Genomic DNA, 23,310 nt, shown 5'->3' with positions numbered 1-23,310 from the left:
ATAATTTCCGATTTGGCCTACAAAATGATGTCATCCCTGTAGCACTCTATACACAACTCTCCATACTTCTCTGAAGCTTTAGTGCTAAAAAGCAGCAAATTCAGGACCTTGTGGTTCATAGGATCCATTTCCCAAAGGTAAAGTTCCTCATAGCCCATAAAATCAAATGAACTTTTACAGCATCGCCATATAAAGAATTGATCTGTGTGTGTGCGTGTGTGTGCGTGCGCACATGTGGGAAATTTTGCACTTAGTGTAATTGTGGGAAGTTGAGTTACTGTGAGCTCCATGTGGATGGAGTTTAGTGAATGACTCTGCCAGATCGCCTGTGGTGCTGTTCCCTCTTTAGCCCCCTCCATCAGCTGATTCTCATCCACCCTCTCTCTCTCTCTCTCTCTCTCTCTCTCTCTCTCTCTCTCTCTCTCTCTCTCTCTCTCTCTCTCTCTCTCTCTCTCTCGTGTTTTCCCATTCCAAAATGAAAAGAAAGTAGGGGTGTTCCATAAATTGTCTCTATGAATGTTGCCGCTATTCACATTTTACCATAAGTGCAGACAGTTGGAAAAAGAAGATAAATAGTTGTTTTTCCTCTCTCTGTGGTGTGGCGTCCACCCTCTGGCTGTGTCTTCATACCCCTTCATTGGAGCCAGGAGATGAGGAATGGTCTGTTTGGCTCCTGATGTTTTCGCAGCTCCGCCTGTAAGCTCTGGGGTTCAGTTCAAGCCCCACAGTAATTTTATTACCCCTCTCCTCAACAACGCAAACACTAAACTTCTCCTCCCACTCCATAACTCTGATTTATGTCACTACAACCACCTTGTCCAAAAAACTTCCCTGACATTTCCAGGAGACTTTCTGAATCACAGCATTCATGGCTGAGATGAGCTGTCATATAAAGCTGTGATGGGGGCAGACAGATTTCCACTCAATACTCTTGATTTAAATGCATGGTAAGGTTGATTATATATATTTTTTCCCTCATGCTGTTTGGGCGCTCTGTCTTCTTAACTTAATTTTAGGGACAGGTCTGATGCTGCTGCTCTGTTAATGGAGGAATCAGTAATGTGTGTGTGTGTATATTTGTTTTAGAGCCGAACAGTCTCACGTTTAGTACTCTAATCCACATGGAAACATATATAGTAGTAGTAATATATAATTCATCGACCAATAATGATAAATAGTGGGGTTTCATATTTTAAAAACGTTTTTAAAAAGTCTCTTATGCGCACCGAAGCTACATTTATTTGATCAAAATACAGTAAAAAAAACATAATATTGTGAAATATTATTACAACTTAAAATAACTTTTTTTAATGTCATATCACATTTAATTATTCTATGTAATTTATCATACATTTTAAAATGTAATTTATTCCTGTGATGGCAAGATGGAATTTTCAGCATCATCACTCCAGTCTTCAGTGTCAAGTCAAGTCAAGTCAAGTTTATTTGTATAGCGCTTTTCACAATACAGATTGTATCAAAGCAGCTTCACAGTATTAAATTAAAATAATACAACAAAGTTTGTTTCAAGAGGAATTTATTGATTGATAAAATTAGATTAATATCCCCAAAATATCCCCAACTGAGCAAGCCAAAGGCAACAGTGGCAAGGAACCGAAAAACTCCATCAAGTGACCTAATGGTGTCCTAAAACTCCATCAGGTGACCTAATGGAGAAAAAAAACCTTGGGAGAACCCAGGCTCAGTCGGGGGCCAGTTCTCCTCTGGCATTTATGAGCTAGAGGACGGATTGTATGGATGCCTGGCTGAAGAGATGCGACTTTAATCTAGTTTTAAACTGGGAGAGCGAGTCTGAGCAACGAACAGTATCAGGAAGACTATTCCAGAGTTTTGGAGCCAAATGTGAAAATGCTCTCCCTCCTTTAGTGTCACATGATCTTTCAGAAATAATTCTAATATGCTGATTTGCTGCTAAAGAAACATATATGTTGTGCTGCTTAATCTTTTGTGGAAACTGTAATACACTTTTTTTTCAAGATTCTTTGAATAGAACGTTCAAAACAACAGCATCAATTTATTGCATCCTTGATACTTTACTTTCTTTTTTTCTCTCTTTCTACTGACCCCGAATATTTTAACAGTAGTGTAAGTTCATACCACTCACACTCACAGGAAGATTTGTGGCCTGGGTGCAACCTAAGTCCTGCTCAAACAGAAAAATATTTTAAAGTCAGTTTATGAAGCCATAAGCTATTATCTGTATAGGACCATTTGAGTAATCTGACTGAGTAGTTTATTTCACATCCATTAACATTTTTGTGGGACTAATAGAGCAGGATGGATTTCCTCTGGTCCTTGTAGAAAGAAATAGGAGTCTACCTTAACATGAAGGCACATATGGATTGCATACATACATATTTTGAGACATTTAATTTTCTCAACAGTCAGCTAACACTTTATTCTTGCACTACAACAATTTATCAATGTCATGATCACAGTGGGCAGATAAATGCAAGGCTTTTTCTCATTTTGGTAGCGACACCTAATAAACAAAACCCCACAAAGATATCCGTTCATCATATAAAGCAATCGTGTCTGTTCAGAAGGCTTGGACTACACCACTCGGTTCATGTGGATTTCTTTTTTAATGACTTTATGAACTTGTCAACGTGCCAAATTTTAGTGGTATGAACTTTCAATGGAGGGACAGAAATCTTAGGTTTCATTCAAACAAATCTTCATTTGTTTCAAAGACAAACAAAAGTCTTCTAGGCTTGGAACGACGTGAGGGTCAGTAAATAATGAAGAATTAAAATGTTTTGGGTGAATTATCACTTTAAATAGCTGCTTTTGATGATACTTGTATTTTGCATTCAACCATTATCAGCATTCATTGAAAAATTGTTATCAGAACCTAGTGATAGTCAAAACGATACATTGGTTGACCTTTGAGTATGACCTCCTCTTCATGTAGGTCCTATGCCTAAAGCGGGAGTCTGTCCTGAATGTGTGATCTTTAACCTGTCTGAGCCTCTCGGTGGGGAATTGTAAGAAAGTGAGTCAGGTTTAATTGAGCATTACATCTCTTGTCATTGAGGCAGCAGCATGGAGAGGAAAACAAAACCAGGACAGCACAGCTGGGAGAGCAGCCAGTGAGAATGTGCTTGATGTTTACCAGCCACTACAGGACACTTTGTGAATTGCTGCCAGATTAGTGCAGAATACTGAAGCTGTGTGTCAGTATTGATTTGAGAGGACTTCGGTTTATTTGGTGACTCAGCATTTGCCTACTGAACCCAAGTACAAAAAGAATATAGATCCCAATATCACAGTACTGAGATCAGCTCATTTGCTTGACATTTTAGTCTTATGTAAGGTGTATTTCTGATTCTTTATGATTTATGTGGTAAATAAGAATGTATCAGTCAAAACATCACGTTGTATATTTGTCAGAGCTATGGAAGACTGTTTCCGCCAGAGAATAAAAAAATTAAAAAGGTAATTGCGAGTTTATATCTTACAAATCGGACTTTTTTTCTCAGAATTGTGTTTATATCTTACAATTCTGACTTTTTTTCCACGCAATTGCAAGTTTATATCATAATTCTGTGAAAAACAGGGTTATGATGTTAGAATTGTGAGACATAAACTCATAACTGCAAGTAGAAAAGTAAAAATTGCGAGATATAAACTAGAAGCTTTTAGATTGAAGCTGTCCTGACTCTTTTAGTGGTGAAGCTGCTTCTTCTGTTTTGGGGATTTGAGTCAGTTATGTAACTCCCTCCAGAGCCTCTCCTCATGCATGGCCGTCTGGAACAGAATATCTAAATAATGATTTTGAGGTTTATTTATGCTTAATTTGCACAATCCTCTGTTTATTAATGCATCTGCCTTCTTTTCATGTTTGATGAGCTAAATGAGAGAGGAGAGAAGAGGGAGTGATGGGGTATTTATAGAGTGTCCTGCTGTGGGACTGGCCGGTCTGTCTCACTGAAGCATTGCGTCCTGTCAGACCCCATCAGATCTCCATATGGACTCGAGCTCACGCACACACAGAATACTACATCTACTCACTCCCAATAAGACATTCAGCATTTTTACAATCAAAACATTTGACCATTATTTTGTTTGAATGTATAATGCAGATTTTTGTTTTTGTTCTAAAGGATAATGTCACGGAAGGTCAGGTAAAAATGAGAAGGGGATCTATTTACAGCACTTTTAGTTTAAACAAAAAAATGTTAGATCACAGGAAAAACATGTGGCAGAATAAACAACATGACAAAGAACTAAACAAACTGAGGGTATGTTTACACGACAACAATGCAATAAATCTTTGCGTACAGACGACAACGTTGTCAAAACGATCCCCGTTCACACGGATCCGCGAAAACGACTAAAAACGCTGTATTATGCTGCCAGGCCTGTAGTTGGCGATGTCACTTTGTTAATAAACGCTACATGCCTATAAACTAAACACATAATACGCATGATGTCACCATTTTCACAATTAACGTTTTTGTAGTTTACACAGAGACAATAACGGTATCATATTTAAAAACTTGCACTTTGAAGGCAGTTTTCAACAGTTTATTTTCAAGCCCCCAAAACGCTGTTGTTGTGTAAAAGAACGGCCATTTTAGTTGGTGTCATGTCATGTAAACGCCCCCTCAGGGCTATATTCAAGAGAAAACACTAGGCGAGAAATTAGATAACTAATTAAACACAGGTGTGACACATGAGGGAAATCAAAAACCATGGTAACTAATGAACACAGACAAAGGAAACTAAATCTAGAAACAGTGCAAACCATCTAACAGTATAACAGCTCTAACAATGAACTATGACAGAAGCTGGGTTTCCATCCAAACGTGAAGCGAATCTTTTCATAGTTCGCAAAAAAAAAGAAAACAAATGTAAATTATGTGTGTTTCCACCAAGTTGTTCGAGCAGATGACGGTGTTATTGGTAACTTATTAGTAACCAGCAGTAAATAAAATATTATCTGTGGAAACAGCCGATTAGTCACGTGGGTTTAATGTTCGCTACGCCATAATTTATTCGACAAATGCGTTTCCATCTCCCATTATTCGCATCGTCTTTTTCAAAAACCATCTCAAGCGAGTGTACATTTTTTTTTGTGTGAATTAAGGGATTTTCCCCCCCGAAATTTGGCATTTCCATCACTCGTTTTTGATGCAATACTTCAAAATACGTATAAAAACAGGGTGATGGAAACATAGCTACTGACAATACAGACCAAACTAAACATAACCCTGACAGGATAATAGTAATAAATAACAAAATGTTTTAAATTGAATCCAAAAATTTATTCAGCATGTAATAATGAACAATATATTTTAAGAACATGGCATAATGATAAATACAATTTAATAATTTAATTAAATTAACTTTTGCTAGTCTTATGTTTAAAACAGGAAAACCTTTTTTTTTATAAACTTTATTTTTTATTAACTCATGATCCTAATATATGTTTTGCTACTCAGTGTTATTTTAGTATAAATTATATACTATTAAAGTATTTATTGATGTTTTTATTATTTAGCTTTATTTTTTATTTTAGTTTTTTTTTGTTTTAATTAACTTATTTTATTTCAGTTAGTTGCCACAGCAACTTTTCTATTTTTTAAGTTTTTAATCTAAAGTTTTATTTAATTTTAATTTATTCCAGCTCTATTTGAATAAATGAAACCTGTTTTAATAGCTTTAGTTAGCAATAACAAGATTGTTTTCAAGTTGATTGGTCTTTTTTTAAAGAATTTTTACTGGAAAACAAGACACAGTAAATACTAAATAAGAAAATGTTTTGGTAGGTGTGTCTGCACTGTATATTGTTGGGTAATTTTTTGAAGAGAAAATGCCACATACAAAAAAAGCTTGGTTTAAACGTCTAATTAAAAGTTAAATAATGTTGATAACTTAATGAAAATATTTATTAAATATAAATATTGTTTTCTGCATAGTTCATCCTACATAAGTAAATATATATGATTTGATATTTAATGTGAGATGACATTCACAATACTCACACATTGTATAATTGCACACTTTTATGGCTTGAAACAAAACTCTCCAAGTGCATCAGGTAATAAACTTCTCCAAAAATGCAAACAAATGCAAACATGTAAATGCAAACAAATGTTGTTGCCTGAGGCACATACACACATACAAACACTTCCATAATACATTAAGCTTCCTTGTGTTATGAATGTGGATGATAGCATGAAACAAAAGCTCTTTATCACTAACTCATCCTTCCATAAATGACACTAAACACACATGTGTAATCCATCTATCTTGTCTGAGTTAACAAATCCTTATCGTGCAACCTTGCACATCCTGATCCAGTGTCCCAAAGGGATTAGATAGCAATAAATGCTCTTTGGCAAATCTATTTCTCCAGGTCTTCCCTTTCTCACCACATTTAAAGCTTTCTGAAGGGATTTACCTAGGTGTAAGTACAAAGACTTGCTCAAAAGAGTGATTTTTATTTAATTTATTTTTTTAGCTTCATTTCTGTTGTAATATGCTGCCCTTTTTATATGTAAGAGAGATAAATACAACAAGATACATATTCTTGTATCTTCTCAAGAAGCCGTTACATTAGAGTCTGTGACCATTTCGGATGGCTGCACATTGTTGCATGTTTATACACATGTCAAATCCTGTTTGACAGCAGTAACATAGCAATGTCATCATAGCTTTGATCTCGCACAGCTCCCCATCTGTTACAGAGATTATGCACTGAGGGAGATTGCGTTCAGCTAGGCTGTATCTATGAAGTTTCATCAGTGCTGCTCCTACATTCATGTGGTTGAGACACACAGACTCTGGTCCTCTAATGCTATAGAGCAGTCTTTTTTAACCTTTGGCCCTTGTGTGGCTCACTCTCTAAAAACACACATGCAGAAACACGCATGTTTTCCTGCTGCCCTGCTCTGTCAGGGAAACTGTAGGCCTCCCTTAGGGCACTCAGGCTGATGACTTCATTGGCCTTGTTTGTTTTCTGCCCTTGGGGGCTGGAGCGGAGAGAGAGAGAGAGAGAGAGCGCGCTCATCCTGACACTTCAGCACAGGAAACAGTCTAGTCCGGGCTGGGAACAGACGCTGAAAGAGCCCTTTGGAAGCGGCATTCCTCTGCTGTCTTCTCTCCTGCCCTCCGGCAGGCGTTTCAGGTGCCTCCGGACCAGGACCAGCAGACTAAAGAACAGTTTTTTCCCCAGAGCTGTCTCTTTATTAAACTCTAACCCTCATTGATCCCACTCCCCTCATATACTGATTGACTCTCCTCTCCCTCCTCACACCTGCCTCCATTTTGTTATTTGCAATACTATAATGTTCATTTGCACTGCTGACTGTTATTACAGAAACAACTGTTTACATCTGCATCTTGCACTACTACCTTGACTGGAATATGCTCAATTTGCACTGCCGACTGTTTATTTACAGTACCGACTGTTTACATATACATTTGCAATACCGTACTTTAACTGTAATATGCAATTACTTCCACTGCACTTTCACTCGGATAGCTTCTGTCCAAACTTTATTTGCACTACTTTAAATCCATTGTTATACTGCTCATTTTAGCCTAACCTATACATATATCTATTTGTAAAATTCTGTTTATAGTAATAGCCATCTGTATATTATGCTCACATTCTGTTTATAGTAACACCCATCTGTATATATATATTCATAGTACATATCTATCTGTAAAATTCTGTTTATAGTAATAGCCATCTGTATATTATGCTCACATTCTGTTTATAGTAACACCCATCTGTATATATATTCAGTACATATCTATCTGTAAAAATACTGTTTATAGTAATAGCCATCTGTATATTAGCCATCTGTATATACATCTGTATATTATATTCAGTACATATCTAGCTGTAAATTCTGTTCACAGTAATAGTTATCTGTATATTATATTCATAGGACAAATCTATCTGTAAATTTTTGTTTATAATAGTATTCAACTCTATATTTATTCAGTACATATCCATGTTCTGCACTTATGGAACCACTGTATATCCTGCACTTGCTGCTATTGCACTTCTGGTTAGACCTAAACTGCATTTCGTTGCCTTGTACCTGTACTTGTGTAATGACAATAAAGTTGAATCTAATCTAATCTAATCTGTCTGCCTTTCCTAACATCTGGTTTCATGTTGGTAAACGTACTGTCACCCTCTGTGCCACTGTGCACTGGAAGTGTAGATGCCTCTTTTATGTGGAAGAAAAAAGGTTCTCAAAAACATGGCACATAAGGCCCCTTCACACCGCAAGCAAAACGAAAAAGTGAAACGAAATGCCTTTAGTCCAAGATAGCTCCACATTTATCTGCAATGTCTGGGTAGATTAGATAGTAACCAAACAATCAATTATTGTTTCTACTCAACGTGTTGGGTGCAGGAGTGACTTTTACAGGGGCCAATTCACTTTTTAACAGTTAAAAAAAAAAATTCAGAATATATTCAGAGGAATGCATTGTTTTGAATATTCATAGCACATTTTTGTTAATACATTTAATATATTTTAATGAAAGCTAATACATGTTTTTGTTTGATTATTTTTTTACCTCAAATCTGTTGAGTGTTAATAACATGCAGTCTTTGTGTTTATGGACTGAATGTTTTGACATGTTTCTACATTGTCTGCACATTGTGTTGCATCATGGTCCAATGGAAGTAATTTTTCAGCAGTTTGTCCACAGAGACTTGGTTACGCGTTATATATTGCTTTTACAGTTATTTGAAAAAGCTTTTATCTCCCACTCCTTTGAAGTTGTGGGATAAAATCTCTGTAATGTTCTGTAATCTTGTTTCAGTTTTGGCTGCTGTGTGGTTCCGCTTTCTGGTAGGAGTATGTGATGCTTATTTGGCTCTTTGAGGTACTTGGATCTAGAATGTGTTATTCAAATGAACACTAAGGTCACTAAGCGAGAGGTCTGACAGACTGCATTTCCAATAAAATGCCCAATTATAAGACACTTGGCTGTGAAAGCTGCCAAATTGTGGTCACTCCAATCAAATGTCCATTAACACTGTGAATTGAGTCAGTTGGGCGGTTATGAAGTCTTGGAAGATTCATTGAAGTGAAAGTTGATTATATAAGGCTATGATTGTTCAGTTTTGGAAGGCAAAGCTAGAATAACAAACCCACTGTAGTCATGTATAAAGCCCAAACAACCGAGAGCCCAGTTAAATTCAGCAGTCCTGTCCTGTCTGTTCTTCCACTTTGTGCCCAGACAAATACTTCTCATTTTCTGCTCCAGATGAGAAGTCAAGACTAATGCTTGCTCTCAATGTCCTCTCTGGTGTGATCTCAGTGGAAACCAGAGCTGCACGATTAATCGTAAAAAGATCGCCATCTCGGTTCAAACACCCTCGCAATCTTTTTCCTAAATGACAACAATTCGATTATGACTACTAAACCTTTAACAAGTACGATCATAGGGAACATTCAAATCTGTGTTGATGTCTAAACTGATGTCTACAGTAGCGATCAAAATAGAGTAAATCACCTTTTGAAAGTAAATTGATGCTTCATATAAAGATATCAATTACATCTTTACACCAATAGGTGGCAATTTGTCATTGAATCATTCAAGAGATTCGTTCAAAAACACTGATTCATCCGGTAATGTAACAAGTGAAGACTTTACGAGTTAGTCAGTGAATTGTTTTGTTTTTTATAAAAAAATGCAGCAATTTACATTTTGTCAGAACCTCTAGTAAATTAAATGTTTTATTTTTTTAATTATTTTTTTAAGTCTATTCAAAATCGTGGGAGAGTCGTGATGCCTATTTTATGTGATTCTCAGTTTATCTTGAATTGTGCTCTAATGGAAACCAAGGGTGATCTAGAAAGAGAATATGAATACTATTACTATTACTGTGAATATAGAGTATGGAGTTTAAACACTTCAAATACAAAGAGTTTAACTTTGTGAAAAACAATTTGGTATAGGACTTACTTTTCCCTAAAAAAAACTTGTACATTGCATAATTGCCCAAAATGGCAAGTAACACATTGAATTAGATGTGAAATTTTGAAGTAGAAAGAAAGACTCTAAAAGTGTACTACAATAATATTTGTTTTATTTACAACTTTGAAAAAGCATTGAGTCTAATTAAAAATGGACTATTTACCTAATATTTGTGTTTTCTGTATATTTTTTGCTTATTACACTTAATACGCTATCATGTTGTTAGCAATGGCACGTTGAAATCAATTGCGGGTTGAGTTTCCTGTGCATTTTTGTGGGAGTACTAGTCCAATAATTTGCCATTTTAAACAGTTTTAACGGGTCAAGAATGAGATGTCACATTTGGCAATGTAAGGTCATGTTGAGCACATTGCGTTATGGGATACAGTTTTTTGTGCAGGATGTTCTGTTGTATAATGCACATTTTGGCAAAATGTAGAAAGCCATCCAGGTATTCAGTGCATACAGAGAATGTGCGAACTGTTATAGTATATGTTAGGCCTGCATGATATTGGAAAAAAATTACATTGCGATATTTTGTTTTTCTGCGATAAATATTGTGATATGAAGAAAATGTCATCCAGATGATATTTTGAATAGCTCTATTTGTAAATGGTTAATCATTCTAAAGCCCTATTCGGACGGGACTAGTTTCACAGGGGGACGTTAGAGAAATTTCTGTTTCACAGACGTACTTTGAGATTTTAATCCTGTCCGAATCTGCCATGTCTGTCTTTTTCTCACACGACCTCTTTAAAAATTCCAGAGCAAATTACCTACTGTTTTTCGTCAAACTCGGCGGTCCTCAGAGAAATCTAATCCCATCCGAATGCGAATGTCTGTGATTGCTGAATTTATTTTTTTTCAAAACGCTTTTTCTTGTGTGTTTTGGTCAACGTGAACTACCATACAATCTCTCGCTATCGCGCCGGTATTCAAGTTTCTGCTTTTTGCGCACCGATAATGGATGTAGATGTGTTCGGTACACTGCGAAGAAATAAAAAAATTAAATCAACAAGAAGAGCCAAATCACGTAAACTGTTAAGACTGGCTACTGTAATATCAGTTTCAGGTAAGATTACTTTCATTTCTGCACTTAATTACATAACATGTAAATTATATAAGTTAAAACTTTTTATTCCAGTGGGTTTATTATAAGAACCCAGTTCTATAAAATCATGATGATAAATGTATGTTTAGTTTTTTTATACTACATTATTGATCGGTCATATGACCATACGCAATCCACGCATTCTGAACACGTGATCTTCTGCAATGCCCACATGTAAAACACAGACACTCCTACCTCGGTAATAAACACGGAGATGTTAGTCCCGTCCGAATCCGTACATGAAATCACAGACGTAGGTTGATAAGAATTTTAACTCAAACGTCGTTTGGAAAACTAGTCCCGTCCGAATAGGGCTTAAGATGATTGGGGTGATTTTGTAGGGGAGTGCATCTGCATAGAAAATAATAAACAAATTATAAGCGTAGATTAATACAACATTCATATTAACTAGAACAAAGACAAAAATAAGTAGTGCTTTGTTTTTCAGGTAAATCTAACTGTATTCAGGTACATTTGAATAATCAAATGTAAAATAACACTGCATAGTATTCACTGTATAAATTAAATATAATATAATTAATATAATTTATCTTTGTTAAAGTGATTTTCTCTTTTGTTGTTTGATTAACATTGGTGACACACAGCTGCAAGTATATTAGGCTGCTGTCACTTTAAGATGAATGCACGGATCCAATATAATGATACGCATCCGTTTTCTTTCTCAGTTGTTTACAACACACAACCGACCGTGCACGTGTCCGTTCAAGCTCAAAAGAAGAGAAAGAGGTCTAAAGAGGCTGGTGCACGCACAGAAAACAGCGCACAAGTTACGTCTTCTTGCGCTTGATGTTTAAACTGACTTAAAAACACATGCAAATGATAAACTTTCACTCAATAATGGTTAAACTTTGCAATTAATCCACCAATAACATGCGTTCTGAACCGGAGCTGATCAACTATGATCCCTATACTTGACATCGCACTTCCTGCGATGTGACTATCCCGAATGCGCACATCGTGATATCGATGCTAAAACAATATATCGTGCAGCCCTACTAGTATATGTACTGCAGGCTGTCCTCATCTGTCCCCATTTGTTTCTGTGTGACTCAACACATTTTATTCCAGATTTCAGTTCCAGCAAACTATTAAATGGCTGCACAAATATCAAATAAAAGATCTGTCTAACTGATGGGTTTGGGCCTGTTTGCGCACTCCCTCTGATTTTCAGCTAAATGGGTTGAGAGAAAGAAGGAATTTGAGAGTGCTGGATGGAGAGAGTAAGAATGGAGAGGCAAGATGGAATTTGTGAGAAATTTATCCTAGGGTTATCCGACAGGCAGAGACGCTATGAGAAGCTCCTCTCTTTTGAAGTTTTTTTTTTTTAAAGCATTTGAGTCTTTCTGCCTCATCAAGAATGATGTTGAAGGCTAACTGAGGAATTTCTGGAGTAGCATAGAGAAGAAGAAAAAAATCCTCCTAGACCCTTCACAGTTTTTCCACACAATAGTGAAAAAACTTTATTTGCTCGCATGTCCTTCCTTTAGAGCTCCAACTTCTTACAATGGAGTTGTTTGGCCCTGTGTCACATGATGGTATGATGCAGCTAGTTATTATTATCAATTAAACTTTGCCACTAATAAAAACAGTCTGTACTGAGACGCCCCTACAGATATAGTCTCTCATTCCCAGTTGTGTTCCCTCTGGTGGTCTGAGGCTGAACTGCTATTTTTACTTCTATTTCAGAATCTGAATCCTTTGGAAGATTTAGAGGTGCTGAGTGAATGTAAAAATACTATTTGTGGGAATTTGTACTTATCTGAATAATTATATTCTTACCTTGTTTCAGCCAGGGTTATTATATTGAACTAAAACTAAAAATATAAAAAAACATTTTCGTTACGTGAAATAAAATAAACCAACTGAACTAAAAAATTTTTTTTTTACTTTATGTACTAAAATAACAAAAACTAAAATTGAAATTAAAATAATAAAAACGATATAGACATAATAAAAAACTAATAAAAATGACAAAAAACTAATTTAGTAAAACTTTAAAAAATATAAAAAATTCATATGAATATTAATTAACTATAATTTTATCTTAATTAACTTAAATAACAATTAAAATGCTTTGATTTGTAACAAAATTTTGATGATTTTGCATATTTTCTTTCTACTCTATGGTATGATTATAATATTTGACAATGTAATATATTGTCAACACTTTTTATAATCAATAATATTAATGTTTTCTGTTCTCTTGTGTCCTGTTTTCTTGTGCGGGTATTTGCCTTTTTGCTGCTTGTGAAAATGAGCACTTCAGGATGCATAAAACATAATCACTTAGTGTTTTTTCTTGCTGTTACATATTTGATCTGTACCGTCCTTTTACAGTCTCTTAAAACTCCTTCCCTCACAGAGTGAATGCTAAACTGTGTCCTCTCTGGGGTTGTTCTAGCTTGAGTGTTGTCTGCCACCAAATCAAACTGAAAAAGTCATAAATTGAAACAGCAAATCATCTTTTATGTATGTGTGCTTGCACAGTGAACATAGTGGAAACTAGGACAGTCAGCAGAGCATTAGGACAACAAAGCTGCTTTTATTTTCCTGGAAAACAATGCTAGCACTGACAGAAAATGAAGAGATTTACTGCTTTCACTTATCAAACAGGATATAGGGTAAGAATTGCATTACGAATTACTGCGATATTTTTATTCTAGTTGTTTTGAGACCACAAATAGTCCTGAGTGAGCAGGACCGAGATGAGAAATCTCTGGGTTGGTGTTATGTAACTCTCTCTGTCAGGCAGCTGCGTCCTTCATGCTTAAATCGCAGTTGTCTTGTGAGGTGTCTCTGCAGTGATGATGTTGAATATGAAAGGACAGAGAGAGCTATGCTGGTGGATGCCTCCATGGTCACAATACTATATCCAGTCCATTAGGAACTAAAGTATAACAGCAGATGTACAGCAGTGAGAAAAAACATGTTTAGTTGTCAGGATCCTGACATTGAGAGTCATATTGGAGGTTTGTCTTAAAGCGTCTTAAACACAGAAGCGGCAGATGAGCATCACTCACATCAGAGCTGAGCTCTCGTGACCTTGAGGTGTCTCTGAGATTATTGAAGATGCTGTGTGACTTTGACGTCACTGCACTGTTGTTAGACCCATTACACCTGCCTAATGACAGTCATGGAGATGAACAACATTCATCAACTGCAGAGGGGCGTTTGGTTACTGATACTCTAAAAAGAGTACAGCTTGTTGCGGTCATAATCCAGAGTTTTAATAGAATTATTAATAAAATAATACAACATAGTCAAAATTGTTGACAAATTTCATTCTCAATTAGTTGGGCCTGTGGTCTTATAGTGTAACATTTACAAAACTGGCCAGAAGTTTTTGTTTCTTTAAAGGATAATTCTGGTATTTTAACACCTTGAGTCTATTTTGTAGTTTGTTTTGGATGAACTTGAGTGGTGGACACAGAAATTTTGACGATGGGTCCTGTCTCGACTTTTTGACTCTTTTAGAATCGCCTTTGACCGCTTCAGAATGGCTGTCTATGGACATGCACGAACATGTCCTTAAAACAACCCTTAACGTTCGTTTTCAAAACTGTGCAACTCACCGAGTGGTTAGTGGTGTTCGTTGATGATTAAAAACAAGTAGCGTAGCGAAATACAGTTTTTGTCGTGTTTTATTTGTCATTTTGTAAAATCCCATTGATTTCTGTTGGAGGACTCGTTGCTCGTTGATATTACTGCGCTACCGGAAACGGAAAAGGGGACTGTTTACATTTGGTTGTAGTCTTTTTGCTCAGTTCTCCGTCTCTCAGAAGACTAGCGTGAGCAGAGCAACTGTGCTCTATGCGCTAGACACCGAGTTCCGTACCGCGTCCTTGTACGGCAAAGTGGTTGTCGCCATCAAGTGGTCGGGAGTGTGCTAACGCTTCAGACTCAAATATCGAGCGGAAGTTTATACGCGGTTGTGAGGTATCTGAAAAAATTGTTCCACCATAGCAAATAACACGGATTGAAATCATACATTGCGCCGATATATTTGTTTTTAATCATCAACGAACACCACTAACCACTCGGTGAGTTGCACATTTTTGAAAACGAACGTTAAGGGTTGTTTTAAGGACATGTTCGTGCATGTCCATAGACAGCCACTCTGAAGCGGTCAAAGGCGATTCTAAAAGAGTCAAAAAGTCGAGACAGGACCCATCGTCAACATTTCTGTGTCCACCACTCTAGTTCATCCATAACAAACTACAAAATAGACTCAAGGTGTTACATGCCGGAATTATCCTGTTTAAGCCTTTCTTTCTAGTGCGTGACAACGATGAACTAAAAACGGAAACGTTTTTCGCATACAGACGAGAATGTTGTCAAAACGATCCCTGTTCACTTCACACGGATCCGAGAAAACGACCTAAACCGCTGTATTATGCTGCCAGGCCAGTAGTTGGCGATGTCACTTTCTAAAGAAACACGACGCTCCTGTAGACTGAACACGTAATACGCGTGCGCATGACATCATGACTGTTTTCGCAAATTGTTGTTTTTGTAGTTTCCACAGAGACAATAACAGTATCGTTTTCAAAATGTTTTGAAACCCTTTATCAAAAGTTTGCGTTTTCAGGCCCTCAAAACGCCATTGTCATGTAAAGGAATGACCAAAACGCATAAAAAGTTTTCAGTTTTTAGTTGAAAATGGTGAAATGTAAACGGCCCCTAAAACCAAAGTATCTAAATGTAAAATATAGTAAATTGAAAGATCATTTTAAAATCATATGTATTTGCATCATTGCATCATATGTATCATGCATTTGCATCATTACTCCAGTCTTCAGTGTCACATGATCCTTCAGAAATCATTCTAATATACTCAATAAACATTTCTTGTTATTATCAATGTGGAAAACAGTCAGCACTCAAACTCAGGTCGCCCAAAGAGCTACCGCGCTGTCGTCAAATTGTTGTACCCTATTGGGTTTCCAGACAAACCTTCATGTGTGATTTGTAGGCCTGCATTATGAATCCACTTTCTGCTGGAGTGCATCTGCATTTACACATTTGTCAGATGCTTTTATCCAAAGTGAATCAAACCCATGACCTTGGATCATGGTACTGACACACTGAACCTAAGACTGACCTGTTTTCGGATCAGATGAGGGTTCTTATGAAAGGGCTTTGAGATGAGATCGTGATTAGAGAATATAGGATGATACAGACAGGGAGCAAAGCAGGTGAATTGTGAGTTCAGGCTCTTTTAAGCCCATGAGAGTATGCTGTCTCTGAACCAAATCACAAGGCTGCAGTCAGAGGTCAGCAAATGTGGCTGAGTTTTTTTTTTTTTTTTTTGTTGTTAGTAAAATTAAAACGCTAATGCCATCCCAAATCTCAGAAGCAGAGCGAGCTCGACAGTAATCCGATCCTCCATGACAGAAATAAATAACAGCACAAATCCACAGTCCAGTTTTTCCTAATACCTGAAACAGGTTCTAGACTTTTAGCACCCACATTTCTTATTGTATCCATCACATCTACAGTTGCACCCTAAAGTCTAAAAACCCTAGTAAAAATGCTTGTTTTGCATTCCTTTCCAAATTAGTACAAAATGATTAATTATAAAGTTATTTAATAAGCATAACTATTTCATGAAAAGTCACTGTAAAAGGTTCATGTTTAGTTTACATAGTTTTGTTGTGCCCACAACATTAACTTAATATCACATGTTGATGCCACAATATTTGAACCTGTGGCAAAGTGATGATATTTTGTGGCCACAAGTTTATTTTGTCAAGGTAATGACATCTTTATGCCATAGCCATGTGATGTGAAGTTGTGGCCTCGAGATCCCAAGGTAAGGGGAACGACATCTGTTTATTGTGGCAAATAATTTAACCTGTGTGATCTGGGATAACCTGTGATAATCAAAAATGGATAATATTGGATATTATAATTATTATTTTATATTATAATGTATAAATACCTTGTGATAGTATTCAAATAAAGTTCAAATCTTTTTTTATTAGTAGCCTATATGTTAAAAATTCATCCCATACCAAAGTCTTTTAAAGCCATTCACTGATTGTCTTTTTTTGTTTAATATTTGTACATTTTATATGGTTATTTTACCCTTCGTTTTATATTTCTCATTACCTAATGAACAACGCATTATCTGACACAATGACATAAGGATGTTACATCAACAAAATGCTCTCATGGCCACCTTATGGTTCTCAAAAGTTATTAATACCCCGCTGTATAATCATGTTTTTCTATACTCTATATCTGTTTTTCCTCTTTTCATATCAGACATAGAAAAGACATAGAATTGAAAGTTATGACTAGTAGCAGTCTGGACTCATTGAAGTTTAAATCCCTCAGGTCACTTTAATTAAGGCCAATCTGTGACCCCAGGCAGCTTCGCTCCATGTGTGGATGCCTCATAACTCCCAGTCCATGTATTACAAGTTCAGAGGGAATCATCAGCGTCTGTGTTGTGGTGCGCGGCTGGCGTTGTATTGTCCTGCTGTGTATCCATACGCATGGTTCTCAGGGATGGGAAAATGATGAGAGACATTGAGCTGCATTCCCGTCTGGAAGGAGGGATGATGGGGTCAGAGAGGAGGTGGAGGAGAAAAGTGGATTGATTGAGTCCCTGACGCTTGGCCCTCGCCATCTGTCACCCTGCAGGCGCTCTCTTTTTCTCGCTGAGCGCAGAATGGGTCAGATACACATTTACCTCAGCTAACAGTACGGTTGCATACGGGAGCAGGTGCAGAACAGACAGTGTAAGGTTGATAGTAAATGTCTTTACTGGATAGTTTGACTACAAATAAAAATTGTCATCATTAACTAAACCTAATAGTGAAACACATTTTTTTTTTTTTTGCATAGAACTTAAAAATTCTCTACAGTAGCAAAAAATCCACTTTTACATATAATGAAAGTGTATGGTGACCAGTAGCTCTCAAGCTCCAAAAAGGTCAAATGCCCTTGTACCATCTGCTGTAGCACTCCTGATGCATTTGCAATTCGTTAAAAGTATTTGCATAAAGCAGGAAGTAGAACACTTAATATTCAGTACACAGGAAAATGGAGAACTAGTGCAGAAGGCAAGATTTTTAGTTAATAATATCCTAAACTTCAAAGAGTACATTTTTATATGTAATTTAATAATGAATTCATTGTTTAATGTTCTGACAAGCATTTATGGTCAACTTAAATATTCTTTATACTTTTGCAATGATGAATTTGCACTTTTAGTACATTTAAAATATTAATTTTAAATGTATTAATTACATTACTTTTAAATGTAATAACGAATAACACAACACAGTTAATATTATAGTACTTTAAAGAACTTTAGTAATTAATTAAAGTACTTTAGTCATTTAGGTCAGCACATAAAATATTTTTTACTTAAGTGTGTTAAAGGAACAGTCCTTAAACTATACTTTCTTTAAGTACACTTAAGTGGCCTTTAATTTCATTAATGTATTATCTACAAGTACAGCTTTTTTGAATATTTGAAGTTCACTAAAAGTGCACATTCACGATATAATCAAGCACACTTTTTTTCACAAGGGATGAACATCATGACTCATTGTGACAGTCGCACCACAACTCTGATGAGTCTGACCTCTTAAACTATCTCCAGTCAGGCAGATGTTCTGCTGTCTGATCCTCTGTATCTTGTATCAAATGTAATTGAGTTCTGAAAGTAATCAGCGCTTTTATTGTCAAGAACTAGAGCCTGTTTTTCAGACGGAAATGAAAGCTATATCAGCTTGAATGGTAGTACAGCAACTTGAAACCAAAGAGCTGTGCCAATTAACAGGCTTATGTTTATCTCCGACAGGCCAGTTGAGGTCATGGCAAAATCAATGGGCCATATTGTATCAGTTTGCAGACAGTGGCTCAGTGATTAATTACTGCACAACGTTTTTATGTTTCTGTGTGGCCGATAAGGGAGAGGAGGAGCATATGAGTCAGAATAAAACTTATTATTAATCCATTGTACGTAGGAGTGTGTTGTGGGTTTGGGAGTAACTAAATAGAAGTAATGGCGCTATTAAATTTTCAGTAGCATGACAGTAGTTTTCAAAAGTCTCATTGTGTTGCACACACAAATCATCATGCAGACTCTCCTGAACTGTTCTGTCTCTCAGAGAAGGGGTTTGCTTTGGTCTTCTTTTTTACAGAAAAATATTTAGTTATATGTTGCTATTCATTAATGTTTTAATAATTATAATTATTAAATAATTATATAAATTATACCGTTACAAAAGTTTGGGTGTTTCTTCTTCTTTGAACTTTCAAAGAATCCTGAAAAAAAATGCATCACTTTTCCCACAAAAATATGAACTGTTTTCAACATTATTAATAATAAGAAATGTTTCTTGAGCAGCAAATCAGCATATTAGAATGATTTCTGAAGGATCATGTGACACTGAAGACTTGAGTAATGTTGCTGAAAATTCAGTTTTGCATCACAAGAACAAATTACATTTTAAAGTATATTATAAGAATTTATTTTAATTGTAATTGAATTTCACGGTTTAACTATATACTAAATGCAGCCTAAATAAGCATTAGAGACATTAAAAAATCTTACCGACCCAAACTTTGTTCTTTTTTTTTGTGACACGGAAGTCCACAGTTGTTTCATGTATTTATTAGAAGATTTTTCCCTCTTCTATAACTTCATTTTGCTACAACTTTTATTAGTAACTTGTAGTAAAAACATGTAGCTCAGGAAGATTTTCCAGAACACTAGTGTTGTGTGTGTTATGCTTAACTGTCGTAGACCTCCATTCACCCCCTTTATTTTCCCAGTCGCTCCCCCTTTCTGTGAAGCAGACAGGATCAGGCACGTGTGAACCTCCGTTTCCCCTCTCCTCTCCACGTGTGTGTGTGTGTGTGTGTGTGTGTGTGTGTAGATGTGACCCAATTTAGAAGTGGTAGCACACACTAGATGAGACTGATAACCGAAGAGAAGAGATAACCACAGACACATTCCTCTCAAATCTCCTCTTCATTCTTCACTGGTTTTATTAAACGCAGAGTAAATAGTGACTAGCATTCCTGACTAAGTGTATAAGGGAATGGAGAGAGGAAAGACCCTGCAGATTTTGCACACTTTAAAAAGGTTTAAACTTTGTTTCATTCTTGCACTTCTGAACATGGCAGAGTGGAAACATAAGAATATGTACATTCACATATGATACACACAGACACTAAAACTAATGTATTAATTTACTTCCAAATTCAGGATATCTAAAAAGTACTGAGTCAAAATGGCTGTCAAGTTTTTAGTTGTTTTTTATGGTTTCTCACACAGAGGTAATGTTGGTTGGTATCCAGTGGGGGGCAGTGTGCTCTTCCACTCGTCTCAGAAATAACGTGCTGAGTAGATATTTTATTTTTAGGAACGTAAAACTTTCACAGATTATAATGTACCTGGCAAAATATGATCTCTCCTGGCTCTATGTCCATCGAGACCCATGTGAACTCACTGATGGGCGAACGAGAACGAAAGCCATGACCTTATCATGCTTTCATGGTAACATAATAACAGGCTTTTCACCTTTACACCCTGCAACTAATACTCCATAGCAGGTGTGTGACGTACAGTATGCATACTTGAACTCTTTCGTCTTGACTGTAGAGATGGAAGAGGCTCTCTGGGCATTCTCTACTTTCTTATTGTTTTAAATAGACGTTTGGAACTTTTCTAATAGTAATTGTGAATTTTTCCTCAGCTTTCCTCTGTTTTGCATGTTTCTGAATTTCACCTAACCCCAGTATGTGTGGCTATCCCTGCAGGTGTGTGTGGAGGTGGACACTGCGGTGGGACTCTGGGCATGTGTAAAGTCTCCACCAGTTCTGGATATCTGCATCTTTTAGGAGCCCCTCTCTGGGCCTCTGTGCAAGGTAAGACATGTGATGAGTCCCTGTACGTCTCTCTATCCTCCCTGTCAGTACTGGAGAAACAGACATGACACATGGAATTGATTTCCATCATTCATTTAGCCTAGGCATTCAGAACAAGCAGGCTTTAATGGACTCTGCCATTAGTATCATAACTTTTACCCCTCACTGTGTTAGTTTTAATTAGGCTCAGTTAATTAAAGACACTAAAAGTTAATGATCTGTAAAGCATGATGAAAATGCACTCAGGATTTCTTAAATCAAGGTTGAAGGATCTGAAAAGTGAAAAGAATGCATTGTAAATCTGATCCGCCTTGCTCATGAATATTAATTAGGTGACAGTAGTCCTACTAGGTAGCCCTGCCCACACAGAAATCTCCTTGGAATGGAGTACCTCTCCTCATGTATATCAAATACTACTTGTGGTAATTCGTTTCTTAGTTTGTTCCCTCCTCTTGGTTAAATTGTGGCCACGATTTAACTAAATTAAAATGGAGGAACGAATTAGTACAATCTGGCGAATTAGTCGCCTACAGTTTGTTTCCTCATTTTTGGTTCAATTCTGGCTACGATTTAACAAAATTACAACAAGTCGTGGTAAGGAATTCATCGTCACAATATAAAAAAATTTCCAAGTCATGTGGCATCATAGGGTGAGTAGAAAAAGCGTGCAAAAGACAACTTGTCCACAAACTGTAGTCAGCACAATGGTCTCTACAGTCTATTAAGGTTTAGCCATGATTTAAAGCCATATAAATACAATGAGAACACTGCAAAAACATGTTCAATGACACATTCTTTGAAAACAATAACAAGTGTTGTTAGTAAATTCATTAGATATTTAGGAATATATATATATATATATACTGTATGTAAGGAAGCCTTGTTTGTTGAAATCACATGACTTTGTCAGTTCGAATCACTGATTCTAAACAAGTGATTTGTAAAGGTGTCAAAGCTTCATGTTTCGAACACACTCTTCACTAGTGTTTTGTGACGGATGGATCTTGTCGCACAGCTTTTCAGTGTGTATAGAAAAATTGCTGCTTGTTGGAATCTTGTCAGGTGAACCCTGGTAGCAGCAAATCTGCAGTATGAGTGACTGCTTTAAATCTGGTGAAAGCATCTAAGATAAACATAATAAAAACTTGCAAAAAATTGTGTTAGTGAAAATTGTACAAGCATCAGCAGAGTTGTACTCAGTGGGAACCAGCATTTCCTCGCTGTCACAGCTGATTATCGTATCTGCGGGAGTCTGGACATTGATTAATGGTGTGAATATGTGTCTGGCGGAGTTTTTTACCCCACAGGGAAATTTCAATAAAGGTTCCATCCAGCACTTTGAAGTGTATTTTGTAAGGGGGTCAGGTTCTTGATGGATGACCAATGCGGAGTGTGACAGTGGAATGGATACTGGCCGACCTGAGTCTAGATGAGGAGGGGCTGTAGGGGTCAGAGGGCAGGGAATTATTAGGATGGGATTTATTGTTTTCATGGAGGAAAAACTGATTACCGAGGTAATGAACAGATTAACACGTTTTTTAAACATGGTAATGCCATGTTTTTGACATGGTATCATGGTAGTGGTGGTTCAAATGGTTCAAATCTGATTACCCCTTTCTTACTAGACAACATTTTTGGTTCCTTTGCAAGTGTTTTACAGGAGTATGCTGTTCATTTGATTGCAGATTTGGCCCCTTTGGTCTGACTCATCTGGTTAGTTTGCAGTTAGAGCTAAAGCACACGACTGGCAGTTCTTCAAGACTTTGTTTCGTGTGTGTGTGTGTGTGTGTGTGTGTGTGTGTGTGTGTGTGTGGTCTAGCAGCTGCTCTGACCCTGCAGCTCTCAATCTATGCTCACACTCATCTCAGCAGCTGTCTGTTTCCTTCAGGAGATCGACCCCTGCTCTATCTCTTCCTCTCTGTGGTGGAAATGGCATCTGAGGCCTAGATACTGAACAGACTTTTGTAAGGATAATATCCAGAGATACTAGAAGCGTTTCTTATTGGGATCGAGGTGATTTGATTCTAACGATAAAAACATTGTGACATTATTTCCATGTCAGTAAGATATTTAAATGTTTTTTTTTTAAATACAGTAAAAACAGTAATATTGTGAAATATTACTACAATTTATAATAACAGTTTTATATTTGAATATATTTCCAAATGTAATTTATTCATTTGATTGCAAATCTGAATATTCATTAGTAATATCCATCACTCTAGTCTCCAGTGTCACATGATCCATCAGAAATCATTCTAAATCTAATATGCTGATTTGGTGCTCAAGAAATATTTCTTATTATTATC

At 36.5% G+C, this 23,310-nt stretch overlaps 1 protein-coding gene across 1 annotated transcript in view; it reads left to right on the top strand.

The window, feature by feature from the left end:
- lzts2a (leucine zipper, putative tumor suppressor 2a) overlaps window positions 1-23,310 on the top strand; it is a 60,886-nt gene that overhangs the window by 7,406 nt on the left and 30,170 nt on the right. The window contains exon 2 of the mRNA XM_082153640.1: window positions 20,894-21,001. The gene's annotated coding sequence lies outside the window, so the exon portion shown is untranslated. The remainder of the gene's footprint in view (window positions 1-20,893; window positions 21,002-23,310) is intronic.

The sequence above is a fragment of the Leuciscus leuciscus genome, assembly GCF_965113295.1.
Source record: "Leuciscus leuciscus genome assembly, chromosome: 22".
Taxonomy (NCBI): domain Eukaryota; kingdom Metazoa; phylum Chordata; class Actinopteri; order Cypriniformes; family Leuciscidae; genus Leuciscus; species Leuciscus leuciscus.
The sequence above is the reverse complement of the archived record's forward strand: the minus strand, read 5'-3'. Positions and strand labels throughout refer to the sequence as shown.